The following is a 3,386-nucleotide window of genomic DNA, read 5'->3' on the forward strand; positions in this document are numbered from 1 at the left end:
CTGAAAGCAAGGTCCTGGTAATTTGTCTCCCCTGCTAAAGAATCTTCACAGGCTCCTTGACCCTGGTATACTTGTCTAGTTTTGAATCAAGCTGATTTTTTTTTTTGTCTGTTTCCAATGCCTTTCCACAGTAGAAAGTATAGTTGGAAATATATAGTTTCATATAGTTGAAAATAGTCTTACAGATCAGTATTCACAAAAATACTAAAATTACTCTTCCTATAGCTAGAATTTCACTCTAATTCCTTATGAAACTATGTTGAATTGAGTCCACATACTTCTTAAACTAGATGCCTGTCAAGTAAGTACCTGAAATCTCCCACAACTACTCTCATGCCCTCTGTATGAATGAATGAGGTGACCTGTATCATTCCAATTTGAACATTGTGGCAGGAAATAGAGAAAGATTATGTGGTTTGAGGATCGATTGACCAATATCTATATAGATGATAAGAGGAAAAGTGTGATTAAATGAAGGCAAAAGGATTTCTGTCTTACAATATTGAAGATATTAACGATAAGGAGGTTGTAAAATACTGTGCTGAGCTGATAATTGTTGTGGGATTTGCTTTCCAAGCCATCTTTTGTATCATGATAATAAAAAATACATATAAAATTATGCGGGATAATTTAGAAGTGATTTTGATCTCAATAAGGTTAGAGGGAGAAATTTAACTGGTTCACTTATTATCATATATCAATATAGCCAATATAGGCCAGAAACAAATGGATGTTACCGATGATTTTCTGTTTTCATGGAAAATAAAAGGAAGGGAAAGAAAAGAGAAAACAAAAAGTTAAATGCCTCCTATGCCAGTCTTGTGCTTGGCAATGACCTCACTTAATCCTTATAGGAACTTCCATAAAGGAGTTTCCATTATCCTCATTTTATAGATGGTGAACATAGGAATTGGGAAGTAACTGGCCCAAAATCCCACCACCAGGATCTTAGCTGAGCCCAACCTGCCCTCAGAGACTTTGTTCCTTCTACCTTGATCTCTTGCAACTGGTTTTATTTGTTGTTTGTTTGTTGTCATTCAGTTCATTTCTTCTTGTTCTAGAAGAATTACACAGGATTTGGTCACCACTGTCTGTGCAATTCCATATGAAATGTTAGTTACCATTTTGAAATCATTTTGGCACTGAATATTGAACAACTCACCAGTTTCAAGATGACATCTCTATTCTGCAGGCACACATATTATTTAAAATAAAGAATGTCATTTTTTATTTGACCAAAGCAAGGCTCAGTTTCTTCCCACTGAGTTCTGAGCACCTGAATCTCCCTGCTCAGCTCTCTTTTTTTTTTTCAGTTTATAATGTTTTGCTATGATTTAGATTTCCTCCAAGAAGAACAAATTTTATATATAGCATAAAAATTCCGAAAGACTCAAAAGGCTACTTTTAACTTTGTTCAAGTTTTTTTCCAGGCATTAAGTGTGTCATAAAGCTGTTGCTATTATTTTCCAAATGTCCTATGTGTACTATGATTGACAACAAGACCATTTCAGTTCTTACTGCATTAATAACAAGTGTTTCGACATCATTGGCTCCAATCTGAAGTTCTTGCTACATTGTGTCAAAAGAAATTTCTTTTTTAAAATGATTTTTATTTGCTTATTTAGATAGAGAGCAAGAGAGATCATGTGAGGAGTGGGGGTAGGAGGAGAAGCAGACTCCCCACTGAGCAGGGAGCCAGATGTGGGGCTCTATCCCAGGACCCTAGGATCATGGCTTGAGCTGAAGGCAGACATTTAACCGACTGAACCATCCAGGTGCCCCAAGAAATTTCTTTATTTTTCACTGCTATTCCCATAATAGTAAGCAGTCTCATTTTTGCCATATTCTGCTCATGTGATAGACCAAGTGAATCAATGAAGTCGATTATTCTGATAAAACTTGACATATGACACCAATTAACACTCACAGGAATGATTAAAAGATCATGAGTAAGTTCACCTTCCAAAAATTTGACTGGTTTTAAAGTGAGAGAATGGTAAAAAACAACAACAACAACAACAAGAAAAAAAGAAATGCATTTAGATCTTTCAATGCTCATACAATATATCTGTGGGCAACAGCTTGAACCTGGGAGTGTTATCCTCTGTGTGGCTTCCTAGCAATTCCACACATGAGTGTGACAGCCGAATACTTACTGAAATACTTTTTCTGGAAACCCAATGAACCATTCTCCTCTGGTCATAAATGTACTACTTTTTCATCATTCAAGTCTGATTATTACCAAATACATTTCTGGAAACACATTCTCTAGATGTTACAGAGGCTTTCATAATTTAATTTATCAATGTCAAGGAATTATGAAATTGTCACAGCAGCATTAATGCTGAATCAATTAAAAATACAAAATAAGTTACACTGTCTCATGCTTTGGAAGATGAGAGGTGATTACAAGCAGACCCACAGGGACAGAGCATTAAACTTCCAAAGGATGAGTCATGACTGTTAAAAACAGTATACATCTGTGTGAGATGCCACATGAAAATATAAAAAAATGGCTTTCTTAGTAGCTGTGAAAAGTTAAAACAAGGCACCAACCAGAAAGCTCTCCTATTTCCCAGATGCCTTTCAAGACTGTTGTCTCTCTATAGCCTCAAAATCAAAAGTCAGAGACAGAACAAGTTACAATTAATTATTACCACCATGATGATCCATCAAGGATCCGTTCGAAGTATAACATTTCTTGTAACTGCTAGATTTCTGAGCAAGAGGTGACCAAAATCTCATCAATTTTTTAGCATGCCATGTAATCCTTTTAAATCTTAGAGAACATTTGGACAAAAGTTGGGAAATACACACATGAAATATTGATTCTTATTCTGGTGAGTAATCAGGTTAACCTTCTTGGTAGAATGAGGTTGAGATAATTAAATAGGTGGATTTGCCAAAATGAGTAAATGAATCCATTACAATACATTATGTCACAATCCTATCTCTGCTACCTTCATTTTAAAATAAAAATAACATTTAACAAGTTCTGTGCCATGAAGTTGAAAATAGAATGTTATAGAGTTGTCATTATTTCTTCTCTGGGAAGGATTGTGACTGATAAGATAACTATTGCCTAAACTATTTTAGTATGTGGAATTGGCACAGATAAATTCTCTGCTCTATGTACTAATTACAGTAATTTGATCATTATAATGATTATAATTTCATATTCACTTTATATGAGATAGTCTTTTAACACTGCCTGTCACATCATAGTAAATTTGCTTGTAAGATTCTTTTGGGGGGAAACTATTATATCTTATCAACAATGTCTTTAGTAGCTTAATTATGATATGCCTTCAGGATTTTTATAACACCTCTCGTAAAGCCTGTTTTCTGAATGAGAATGTTATATGTCTAAGAGCTGTGTCAAGATA

General features: G+C 34.7%; 1 pseudogene; it reads right to left on the reverse strand.

Moving 5' to 3' along the window:
- Window positions 1–1,361: 1,361 nt before the first annotated feature.
- LOC112650373 (eukaryotic translation initiation factor 3 subunit M-like) lies at window positions 1,362–2,189 on the reverse strand (annotated as a pseudogene).
- Between the last annotated feature and the right edge of the window lie 1,197 nt (window positions 2,190–3,386).

Source organism: Canis lupus, chromosome 11 (assembly GCF_003254725.2).
Source record: "Canis lupus dingo isolate Sandy chromosome 11, ASM325472v2, whole genome shotgun sequence".
Lineage (NCBI taxonomy): Eukaryota > Metazoa > Chordata > Mammalia > Carnivora > Canidae > Canis > Canis lupus.